Genomic DNA, 11697 nt, shown 5'->3' with positions numbered 1-11697 from the left:
AGGTGAATCTAAAGCAGATTGGATGGCAGTTCCTTACCTCCCCTCGTCTTTGAGGGTAATATATTAGTCTTAGCATCCTTCAGATTCTTCATAGTGATAATATGACAATAATGCCAAGTGACTCAACAAATACAACTTTTCTCCCCGACAACGGCGCCAGAAAAAGGTCTTAATAGCCCACAAGTATAGGGGATCACAATAGTTTTCGAGGGTAGACTATTCAACGCAAATTTATATATTTGACACAAGGGGAGCCAAAGAATATTTGAAGGTATTAGCAACTGAGTTGTCAATTCAACCACACTTGGAGATTAATTATCTGCAACGAAGTGATCAATAACAAAGTAGTTTGATAGTTTTGATAGTAGTGACAACAGTAATAGTAACAGTAACAATGATAGCAGTAATTTTGTAGCAAATGTAACAGTGATGATAGCAGTAGTAACTTAGCAGAAATAATAAGGGTAAATTCATAGGCATTACATCGTTGACTTGTTGGATGATATTCATCATGAGACATTTATAACCTAGGGGGATACGACACTAGGTCTAGTTCAACGATATAATGTAGGCATGTATTCCGTAAATAGTCATACATGCTTTATTAAAAGAACTTGCATGACATCTTTTGTCCTACGCTCCCGTGGCAGCGGGGTCCATATTGGGAACTAAGGGATATTAAGGCCTCCTTTTAATAGAGAACCGGAACAAAGCATTAACACATAGTGAATACATGAACTCCTCAAACTACTGTCATCACCGGGAGTGGGCCCGGTTGTTGTCACTCGAGGGTTGCCGGATCATAACCGTAGTTGGTGACTATACTAGCAAGATCGGATCTAGAACATGGATATAATGATGATAACATAAATGGTTCAAATCTGAAATCATGGCACCCGACCCCAAATTGAGAAGCATTAAGCATGGCAAAGTCATAGAAACAACAATCTAAGAACATAGTGGATACTAGGGATCAAGGCCTAACAAAACTAACTCGATTACATGTTGAATCTCATCCAAATCCTCACCGACCAGCGAGCCTACGGAGGAATTACTCACTCACGGTGGGGAACATCATGGAATTGTCGATGGAGAAGGGTTGGTGATGACGAGGAATGAGGATCCCCCTCTCCGGAGCCTCAAATAGACTCCAGCTCTGCCCCCCCCCCCCCCCCCCCCCCCGAGGAAGAACAAGGCCTGGCGGCGGCTCCATCTCGTGGATCGCGATACTTCTTTGTCCCTGATTTTTTCCTAGAAATATGTAATTTTATAGTATCAGCGGGTTGTCAGCGCGGCCACCAGGTGGGTACAACCCACCTGGGCGCGCCGGGAGAGGGGGGCGCGCCCTAGTGGGTTGTGCCCACCCAGGGGCCCCTCTCTGGTTGGTCTTGGCTCCAGTAATTCTTATTACTAATATAAAAATCCTCAAAAAGATTCATTCCATTCCGAGAATGTTCACTACTACACAAAAACAACACCATGGTAGTTCTGCTGAAAACAACGTTAGTTCGGGGTTAGTTTCATTCAAATCATGCAAATTAGAGTCCAAAACAGGAGGAAAAGCGTGAGAAAACATAGATATGTTGGAGACATATCAGTAGGGTATTACACTGCAAGGTGGCCTGAACTAGTATAAACCCCAGGTCTCTTGTTCTTTGGGTTCGTCGAGCTAGGTCGTGGAATCGTCGAGCGAGTGAGTCTGGGAGAGAGTGTTCTTCGTGCGCACCCCAGAGTTCGAACCTCTCAATGGTTTGTAGGAATCCGTAATCAAACATTTGGCATGCCAGGTAGGGGTGCGCTGAAGCCTCTCTTCCATCAATCGACGCCCCGCTGCTCCACCGCTTCTATGACTGACGCTCATCGAGCCCGTGCTGAACGCCGAGCCGCTCTCAATCCTCGCGTTGCCCTGACTGCGCCCGTCGGCGCCCACCCTCCCCGTCGCTCTTCATCACCCACTGTCAATGTCGCCACCGGCCTGGCAGGGAACGAGCAGCAAGCTTCGTTGCTACACCCCTCCGTGCGGAGGGACAGACGCACCGCCACCCCATCGTTGACTCCGGCCAGCTCGTCATCCCATGCTCACCGCGGGTCTGCAGACACGCAGACTGGACTGCTCATCGCGTGTGAGCTCCTGCGCTACCGCCCCATCGACGACCTCTACGAGGATTGGCTAGACCGCATCGCTGGGGGCTCCCCTGCACCGTCCCTTTCGCTACCTCGTCCTCCTCCTGTGGCGGGTGACATAGCCCATGGAGCAGCTCTACCACCTACGCATCAATACATCGCCCTCACGCCAAGATGCGTGGCCACGCGGTGTGACCCACCGCGCAGGGCGCCCACGCGTGAAGAAGGAAGCTGCCAGGAAATCCCGCGGCCGTAAGAAGGTGCTCCTGCTCTCCCAGAGCCACCGCATCAAAACTGCGCACCGCCGGCAGCGGCGGTGCATGGATACCAGGACTAGCTCCGCCCCCACGGCGGGCTCCAGTCACCACCGCCCGCTGCCGAGCTTTCACCCTCGAGCTGTGCAGCGTTATCTGGCCCGGGAAATTCAAGCTAGATCTGCCTCCGACCCTCCTGAGTTCCTGCAGCTCTGTGAGCTGAGCATCGAGGCGGGCAACAGCGACGAGAAGGTCATGGAGAACTGGTTTCCCATGGCTCTCAAAGATGGCGTGCGCTTGTGGATCATGAACCTTTCCGTGGGATCGATCTCCTCCTGGGGCGAGATGCGCGAGCGTTTCATCGCCAACTTCGAAGGCACTCGCGACCGCCCGCCTGCCGCTAGTGACCTACGGTGCATCAAGCAGCAGCCAGCGGAAACCATGCAGAAGTACATCCAGCGTTTCAACAATGTTCACCTCAAGATCCCCAAGGTAACGGACGAGGCCATCATCTCGCCATTCTCCAATGGCGTACGTGATCTCAAGATGAAGAAGGAGCTCGCCATACAGGAGGACCTGTGCACGGCTCTAGAGATGTTCAATATGGTGATCAAGTGCGCGAGACCTGAGGAGGGATGCCTTTCCCTCCTTAACCTTCCAACTGCCGACCCAGAAGACAAGAAGGCCAAGACCTAGGACGTGAAGCACAAGGTGACTGCCGTGCTCGCGGCGGAGCCAGAGATGAAGCGCGGCTGTGACCACCCCGAGTCATCCAAGGCCAACTGCCCGTTTTGCGCCTTCCACAATGTACACATCCACAACATCAACGACAGTCAGGAGCTCAGGGCCATCCGCGACGGGCACTTCAGACGACGCCCTGAGCGCAACGACTGAGGTTACGGCCATGGAGGAGGCAGCGGAGGGCGCTGGGATGACCCCAGCCCCCGCCAAGAGTGGTGCGACCGCCCTCGCGAGGACCGATGGTAGGATCAGCCTCGTGAGGGCGCCTGGAGGAACCAGCCTCGTGATGACTGCACTTAGGGAAATGCTGGCCTCCCTCCGCTGCCGCCACCACCAAGGAGGAACGACGACCACCACCAGGACGAGGGGGTTGTGGGCTTCCAGGAGCCTCGCGCCATCGCCTGCATCCTTGGTGGCGCTCAAGCCCCAGCCTCCCAACGCATCTTCAAACAGTTTGCTCATGAGGTGGACGCGGGCCTCCCCAGGCTCGAGGCCACGGGCCCGCTCAAGTGGTCCAAGTACACCATCACCTTCAGCTCGTCTGACTAGCTCAAGTGCGCGGCAGCTGTCGGCACCCTCCCGATGCTCTGCTCGCCCATCATCAGCAATGTTCTTATTACCAGACCCTCATCGGCGGCGGCGCAAGACTCAATGTTCTCTCTGTCGAGACGTTCGATCGCCTCCAAGTACCATATGATCAGCTACAGCCCACCAAGCCCTTCTCAGGAGTGACCGACGGCTCCACCACCCCGATAGGGGAAATCCGCCTCCCTGTCACCTTCGGCAAGCGCGACAACTACCGCACTCAGCTCATTGACTTCGACGTCACCCACATCCGCCTTCCGTACAATGCCATCCTTGGGTATCCGGCCTTGGCCAAGTTCATGGTAGTGACCCATCATGGTTACAACAACCTCAAGATGCCAGGGAGCTTCAACGTCATCACAGTCGTTTCCAAGGAGAAGGATGTGGTGTGCTCTCTAGAGCGCGCCTACCAGGCTGCAGTAGTCAAAGACCCAGAGAACGAAGGTGCCATCTACCCACCCGAGGCTATCCCCAAGAAGAAGAAGCAGTTGCGCAGCTAGAAGATTTAGGAGAGCGGTGTCTCCAGTGGCACAACCTTAGGACATGCGCCCACGGACGGGGCGCCTCCCTCCCTCGCATAGGAAGGCGCGCCCGGCACCCTCCTTAGGCTGGGCTCGGGGGCTCTCTGCTGGAGGGCCTCTGACTTAGCCAATGTCACGAGGGAGGCGCTCAGGCACCACGTGGAGGCATGCTTCACCACACGCTTCCCTCATGAGGGCACAAGGTAGGGAGTGCCTAGTGATCAGGAGTTCATCACTGAGGCGACCGAGGAGGTTCAAGAGGCGAGGACCATGTGCGGCGATCGCCGCCCAGCACCTGGCGCAGCTCTTTTTCCGGGCGAGGATAATGAGCTACGCGTCTGCGTCAACATCCCAGGGCTCAACAGGGCCGCATCCCAGGACCATTTCTGGCCTTCGCGCGTTGGTTGGTGCGAGGGACCACCTCACAACTATGTTCGCATGCCATTCGGACACTGCTGTCACCTTCCAAAACGACATGCGGAGCTCTTGGCAGCTCAGGAGGCCAGGCACTAGGCAGTCCTGGCAGAAATGGCGCTGGTTCTTCATGAGCCTCCCGGGCCCCCAAAGCCTCCCGAGGCTCTAGACTTAGGCGGCTCGTGAGGAGCAACTTCTTCAACGTGCGGCTTCAGCTACTTCAACATCCCTTTAGCAACGGTGCCAGGTGACTCTTTCGGATTCATTCATTTGGGGGCACCCCTCGGGCAGCATTATCCCCAAGTCACACGGTCCTGTCCCTGCGACATGTATCCATTTGCATCTTTAACTTATCCTGTTGGTGGCCCCACTCAGGCTGCATCATCCCCAGGTCACGTGGCTCCGTCCCTGCGGCATGTATCATTCTTGCATTTGTCCAAGCTAGCTTTTCTCCTTCCATGAGTTACTTGACAATTATAAGTTACTTATTTGTTCTCCTTCGCGGCTTCCCGCATTCTGACTGGTCTCCTGCTCATCCCGCAATGGGTCTACACATGCTAGCACGACGCTTGTTCTCGGGTCCGTCCCTGCAACGCTGACCAACCCGAGGGATCGAGCTCTGGCTCCCGACCCGCTCTGTGCACGTCACATCACCAGATCCTCAGTGCCTTCATCTTCTTGCAGAAAGAACAACGGCGGGACAGCAAACACGAGTATAAGATTCATTCTCCCCTCGAACTAACTCGTAGGGATCTACGAAGCTTGGCTATGGGTGGCCTCGCCGGCCACCCTCCTTTCGCATGATTCGCTTGTGTGTTAAAGGGGGCTCCTGAGCATCGCGCGTCCAGAGCTCATACTGACTCTCCAGCCCTCACCCTGGCCTTGACCATGGCACCGCGACTTGGCATACCAGCGGCGCCTGAACTCGCTCGAGGGTCGGGACCCAAGGACGCAAAGCACTTACGTGAGCAAGGAAGGGGGAAGCCGGCATGATCCTCACCCAGTAACACTACTGCTGAAGCGCGAATGAACGTTATGCTAGGAATTACCACGGACTCGATAAGATAAGTCGCATATCCGCGCCAGCACAACTCGCCATTGGAATTCTCCATTCGGGCAGCCTTCCTCTTGCAATGCCGCCTTCCTTTTCTGCCTTCGGGATGCTGCTTGGACGCCAAAGGGTACCTCTTGAGCATCGCGCCTCAGGAGCTCCTACAGGACCTTGGGCCGCTCACCTCCTGGCCTTTACCATGACATCGCGACCTGGCATACTAGCGATGGCTGAAGCCTGCCTGAGGACTGGGACCTGCCGGCGTAGAGTGCTAAGCTACCGCGAGGATGAAAAGGGGGGTAGTGCCAAAGCGAGAAATGTAACCACAAGTCTTATAGAAGGAATGATAAACAGTGGAGAAAAAACATTACAATTTCTTTACACGCCCCCATGGGGTTCGTCTCGATTCCTCGCAGGGAGCAAGAGAAGAAAACTTCAAGGGCCCTAGCTACGGGCATCACCACCGATGCTATCATCAACAGTGGGCCGCGAGGGGCCAACGTCAACCCCATCCACATCATCGACGACGGCGAGCTGACGCCGCTGTCGCGGTCCAGGCACAACGGGAGATCGGTGGCACATAGCTGTCGTTGCTCGTCTCTGGAGACTCGTCAAGCCGAGGAGATTTTCTGGACTCCCAGGAGCCATCGCTGCTGCTGGAGGAACTGCCGGCAAGGCTGGGGGCGGGCTCGGTGCTTGCTGCAGCGCCATACTGGTGGCCCCCTCCAGGGCAGCACTCCAGGCGACGGCCTTCCTCGTCGAAGAGTTTGAAGAACATCATGGATGCATCGTCGTATTCAAAGTGGATGGTGAGGGCCCCTCTGCATAGCAAGCACGGGCGACCTTGCCCCATCCACGAGTCATGAAGATTATGCCCGGGGAGACGACCTCAACCTCCGACCCTGTTGACGGGGTGCTGCACTCGACGTGCTGCAACCATAGCTCGAGTGGTCCTCTCGGTGGCATCTCTTCAGCAAAGAATTGCGAAAGCTTGATCCACATGCGTGGTGACATTTCCGCCCATATCACGAACTCGCGTGAGTAGCCCTCAGCATGTGTTCATGGACCGGCAGCTCGTGCAACCACGGCATGGCAACCGCGGACGTTGCGCGGGTGGCGCGGGGCGCTCCCGCCTTCTCTTGAGCCCTGCACTTGTGCGTAGAAAGGGAACGGATAACTAGGCAGCAGCCGCTCATACCAAGGTCGCATCACGTCCAGCCTCACGCCGACAACGCAGGAGCGGCCCAAGCTCTTCTTCGGTGGGAGTGGCCCCATCTCTTCGTGGGGGGGGGGGGTCTTCCCTTTCTCCGTGGCGAAGAACCTCCTAATCGGCGCCATGGGGGTAGCAGCAAGACGACGAGGCAAGGAGGAAGAAGAAGGAGCAATCGACGAGGAAGAAAAGATGAGCAAGGGTGCTCTGCCCCTCCCCTCATTTATAGCCAGAACGAGGCCAACCGCCAGCCTCCACAATCGCATGTAATGATGATTTTCTCCTGCATGCCGCGACGCCTCGTCAAGTCGGACATTTGCTGAGGCAACATGGGGAAGCGGTGGCGCCCACGTCCCATCAATTGCCATGCGTCGACCAAGGCCGCAGGCAGTTGGGGTCCATGGCGCTCTGCACTTTGCCCTTTGGCATCGCCTCAAAGCCAAGCTCAAGCGCTCCTTGGGCCCGGGGGCTACTGTTGGCATCCTGGGAACAGGGGTACCCAGACTTGCCTACATGTGTCCTGTAGCGTGGCTCCACCAACGGCCCAGTACGACCCATCTTCAGCGGAAACAACTCAACACCCTCGCGAGGGGCCGAGCCTCGCGAGGTGGACGACACCAAGACTTCCCTGGGGGCAGCCTCACTAGGCTGGCTCCCGAGGAGCGGAGATATCTATGCAATGGGCACCTCACGAGGTTCACGTGATGTGAGCCATGACGACCAAGGCCATGCGGGCGCCAGCGGGCCTAGTGTAACATTTTCCTCTTTGGTACTAAGGCGGCAAGCGCAGGCGTGGGTTCCTGAAGAATCGTGCAAAGGTTTCCATATCCGTGCGACAAGACCAACACAAGTACGACGGCACGATGGGGCTCATCGCAGAGCCCACAGTAGCGTCACCACCAGAGCCTTTGGCAGGCGAAGACCATTTTTTTCAGGATAGCTCGTACTAGTTGCCCCCATTCGAACTTTGCCGTTGTGGGATCCCTTCCCGCCTAGACATTTGAGAAGAGGACCAAGGCCACTATAAATAGGACCTAGCCACCACCATAGAACAGGACGGATCATTATGATCACCCTTTCAACCACGAGCTCATCGAGCTCAAGAACACCTCACCTCCCGAGGCTGCTCATCCATTGTACTTGTTCATCCTCAGCCCCTCAAGGCAATCCACCCACAAACTGGAGTAGGGTATTACACCACAAGGTGGCCCAAAACCAGTATAAACCCTCGTGTCTCTTGTTCTTTGGGTTCGTCGAGCTAGGCCGTGGAATCATCGAGCGAGCGAGTCAGGCAGAGAGTGTTCTTCGTGTGCACCCCACATTCAAACCTCTCAAGAGTTTGGCGGAACCCGTAATCCGACAATTTGCCTCTGCTCGAGCGAAGCAGATGTGCGGTTATGGCAAGCAGAGGCATTGGGGCCCTGGGCTCGGTCACGAGCAGACGAAGGCGAGAGCAGGTTCGAATCGGGTTGTAGTAAGGAGAGTTAATGAGGCCGACGACGTTCTTGACTTGGTGGTGCAGCCCTTGCAGGAGAAAGACATCAACCACACAGTTAGACGCAGTAGCAGGAGAAGAACAATGAGAAACGGAGAGGAGATGCGGTGAGGAGGACCTGTCGATCAGAGCGGCTTGACGGCGGGGTGACAACAAGGACGCACACGGCCTAAAGCTCGCAAAGGCACGCTCCTGCTGGTCCAGCGGATGCAATACGAGAGGCTCCTGGCTCGGGGTTGCTGGACAGGGGCTCGATCTATGCGAGCAGGGGGATCGAGCGAGGTGGTGGTTGGTTGGATTTGGTTGTTGTGATTTGGGCACAGCGGAAAACAAGGAAGGTGGTCAGAGGCTGCAATGGCGATGGGAAGTTGGCTCAGGCGTTGGTTGTAGGGTGGTGGATGTGGGAAGATCCCAAGATGTGGTGACGGCGGCTACGGGAAGGGATGGATGGGACAGAAGCTAGGACTAGGGTTTAGACTATTTATATAGGAGGGGGATGTGACGACCCAAGACCGACGTTCCAGAAGCCTTCCAGTTATTTCTTTGTTGTTGTGTGTTTTATTTATTTGTTGCATTCATCATGTCATCATTTGCATTGCATCGGCACTCCGTTGCCGTCATGTTTTCAAAACTTTGCATCCGTTCGTGGTTGCTGCTTCTTCCTTGTCTTTGCCAGACCACTCTTTTCTCTCTTGTCTTATTCATGGCAATGTTGTCAGACTGCTTGGTCTTCGTTGGCCATTCTCAGTCCAACCATACTCTTGACCACGTCCGCCTAACCCCTCCTTGCACAGTGCATCAACCCCTCGCGCACGTCCAAAAGCTGTCCCGAACATGACCCGGGTTGTTGTTACCAATGGGTCCAAATCATCCCCAAACATCCCTAAAACATCCTCAGTTCATTGTTTGGGCTTCCTAACATATTTATCCCGGGCCGTCCGATTACGATCGGAGGAACCAAATGCACCTAACCAAAAATTCTCGAGCTATACATGTATCGTGAAACCCTAAAATCTAGTGGACTTGTCCCATCCTCCCAGCCGCCGCCGCCAGTCCACCAAATCCCCCTCGGGATCCATCCCTCCCCAACCATCGCTCGCCACCTACAGCCTCCAGATCCCCTCGCCCTCCACCTCGCTCGATCCAGCACCTCCCCTGTCCCTCCTTGATTCCCACCGAGACACCCAATCAATCCATCGACCCAACATCGTTCATCCCTTGATCCGGGAGCTCTTGCCCGAGGCTCCAAGCTCCCCTACCTCCACGAATACAAGAACCCATGGCCTTGTGCCACCGCCGTCCTAGCAACAGCAGCCACAACCTTGCCAGAGTCGCCACCGGGGCTTCAGCCATGCCCGTGCCCTCCTCCACGTACTACCCCTCTGGACCTCTCTTGTAGCCCGAATCCCTCACCTCGTGCACCCGTCTCCTCTTGCAGATCCGCCTCACCACCGGAGCTACTTCGCCCAAGAACCCATGGAGAGGGCCTCCCGAGTCTCCTCGCGCCGTGCCGGCAAGCTCCAGGCTAGTCCTTCATGCACTGTCCTTCTCGTCCTTCATTCCTTTTCTTCTCTGCGTCCTCAACTCCCTCTCGACTCTCTCTGTATAGGAAACAACCATGGCAGTCGGCTCCCTGCCTCGCCTTGGATCTCGCCGGGTTGCCACCTCGCTGCCTGGATCCGCCGTCCCCACACCATCATGGCCCTGTGGTCCCGCGTCAGGTCCCTCTTGGCCTGACCGCTTGTGCTCGCCTCCACCGCTTGGCCTCGCCTCGCCTCTACTTGGAGCAGATGAATGAAGGATGCTGCACCCGCTAGCTTCGTCAGTTTCAGGACGTGAGTGCTCGGCGCATCGTGTTGACCGAGGCCCAGTAGCGTCTTCACTTCGCCAGATCCAGCCGGCCTCCTGCCCACCGTCTAGGACTTGGCCCATGGGTGAGCTCCCTGCAGGCCCTCCTCTATGTAGGCCCAGTTCAGCAGATTCGGCCCACATATCTTTTTCGTGTCCCTGGCGATTTTATCAATTATGCAGAGAAAACTTGTTTTACAGATTAGTCCCTCTAGGGCATGCACTTAATAACTAACAAACCATGCATCGGATTAAAACAACTTATATATGTAAAATTCTTAGAATTTCATTTAGTTTCATAATTTGCAACTTTCATCAATGTTTAAAATGTTTAAGTGTGTTGTTTAAATTATTTTGCACAAATGACATGTTATAATGGTTTATTTCATAACTAAATAACCATAGCTCCAAATTTAATAATCCTTATATGTTAATGGGGTGGAAAAATGCACAGTTTAACATGGTGGCATTACTTTGCATGTTTAACAACTCTAAAATATGGTAGGGAAGAACAGTACCAAATTCAAAATATGCATATGAGGATTTTCCGGAATTGTTGTTGTTGTTCCCGGCCTCATGTAAACTTCTCTAAATAGTTAGTTTACTTATGCTTCACCTCTTCCATGTTAACCAATATTTAATATTGTTGTCTAGCATAAACTGGAGTGAACTAAATAATTGCATGTCGTGTTTTGTCAATATGCAACTCGTTGCATATTGAGCTCCACGTAATTTGTAGTATTGTTTGTTGCACTTTGCAATGTCATGCCTCATTAAACCGGACACACATCATACTTTATTATGCATCGTGCCATGATTATGCTTGGTTGTTTACCATCTCGTTTGCTTCTTTCTAGTTGCGTTTCTCCTTGATAGTTCCGGTATTGTTGCGACTGTGAGGATCCGTTCGACTACATTGGTTCGACTACTTCATGGACTCGATCTTCTTCCTAGCGGTTTTCAGGCAAGATGACCGTTACCCCAGATACCATTACTATCTTTGCTTTGCTAGTTGTCTCGATGCTATCGCTGTGTCAGGCTATCTACCACTTGTTTATCAAACCTCCCAAATTGCCATGAAAGCCTCTAACCTTTTTCACCATCCTAGCAAACCATTGTTTGGCTATGTTACCGCTTTGCTCAGCCCCTCTTATAGCGTTGCTAGTTGTAGGTGCAGTGGAGGTCGTTCCATGTTGGGACATGGATATTATGGGATAGCACAATATCTCTTATTTATTTAATGCATCTATATACTTGGTAAAGGGTAGAAGGCTCGGCCTTTTGCCTGGTGTTTTGTTCCACTATTGTCGCCCTAGTTTCCATCATACTAGTGTTATGTTCCTTGATTTTGCGTCCCTAACACGACGAGGTTTTATGGGCCCAACATTGGTTTTACCATTTGCCTAATAACAACTAAAACTTGCATAGGGACCTGCCGGCACCCGAGGTCTCTT

The sequence above is a fragment of the Triticum aestivum genome, chromosome 2A, assembly GCF_018294505.1.
Source record: "Triticum aestivum cultivar Chinese Spring chromosome 2A, IWGSC CS RefSeq v2.1, whole genome shotgun sequence".
NCBI classification, from domain to species: domain Eukaryota; kingdom Viridiplantae; phylum Streptophyta; class Magnoliopsida; order Poales; family Poaceae; genus Triticum; species Triticum aestivum.
This window is presented reverse-complemented; position numbering follows the sequence as displayed.